This window comes from Lepus europaeus, chromosome 2 (assembly GCF_033115175.1).
Source record: "Lepus europaeus isolate LE1 chromosome 2, mLepTim1.pri, whole genome shotgun sequence".
Lineage (NCBI taxonomy): Eukaryota > Metazoa > Chordata > Mammalia > Lagomorpha > Leporidae > Lepus > Lepus europaeus.
Genome location: NC_084828.1, coordinates 4,501,511 through 4,502,892, shown reverse-complemented (window position 1 = coordinate 4,502,892; position 1,382 = coordinate 4,501,511).

The following is a 1,382-nucleotide window of genomic DNA, read 5'->3' as shown; positions in this document are numbered from 1 at the left end:
AGTCCCAAAAAGACAGGTACCATATGTTTTCCCTGATCTGTAGTAACTAATAGAATACTTGAAATGTAACTTATTGGAGTGAAATTAACATTTTGAGCTTTGAAAATTGTTACAGCCCTTGTCTCCACTGTTGAGGAACAGTGCTTATTTCTTCATTCTATTTGTTGAACTCATTAGGTAGTGTAGGGTTAATTTTATGAATATAAAGTAAACTGAAATAGATCATTGTGAAAATTAAGAGCGGAAGGAGGAGGAGGCAGGAGGGAGGGCAGTGTGGGTGGTTCCCCTGTGCTCCTAACTCTGTGAATAATGAAATACATGACATTTGTATACCTTAAGTAAAATTTTAAAATATAAATAAAAAACAATTAATAATATTTAAATTAAAAAGACATGATCAAAATGGATGGAAAAAAGATCTAATGCTACATTCTCCATGAGAAATCATTTCAAACATAGGCAACTTTTTTAGATTAAAGCTAAGGGCATGGAGGACATATACCACTCTAGCATTAATTTTAACAGCTGGGTTATTTTTATTATTTTTAGAGAACACCATTATTACGAGGATGAGAACTATCTGAGATTAGACGGAGAATTACATCACAATGAAGGGTAGTTCTCCGAGAACACGTACTAACCCTCAACAGTTACGCACCCACACAGGACATTGTAGGCAGCCCATAAACAAGTCATAGACAAGTCAAGGTCAGTCTTGGCTTGTGGAATTCCTGGGAGGAAAAAAAATCACCTATTCCCATGCTCTAGGAGAATGATTAAACAAAAACACTCCACTAAAATTAACTATGTTATGATTGTGTTGCAGAAGCCTGATAAGTTGCTTGCCTGTGTTGTTAACTTTTGTGTTGCCTTGAGCTGCAGCTGGTTATGTATAAAATATCACTGAGACGCTGAAATAAACGAGCCTTGATCAGACTTTTGTCTTGGCTCCATTCTCTGCGCCCTTGTCCCTCTTTTCATTCCCACTCCCTCCTTCAGATTCCGTTCGACAGGTGCGGCTGGCCCGCATCAGGACATCAGAAATGTGAGACACAAAACCTCTCTGAGAGATGAAGTGCAAGTCACTGGAGTCACTCTTCAGCGTCGCTTTGTCCCTAAGTGACAAACAGAGCAGATAGAATGAGGACACACGCGAGTCAGGAGAACAGCGCTGTGAACCTGCGGGACCGAGTGGGCGTCGTGGACTCCTCCATCGGAGCACACGGACTCAGGCCAGCGCTGCAGCGCGTTCCATGTGGACACCTGGCTGAGGCTCCCGACGCCTGGCTGCAGCCGTCTGGGGAGTGAACCAGCGGATGGGAGATCTTGCTCGCTCTCTGTCTCTCTGTAACTCTACCTTGCAAATAAATAAATCATCTTTT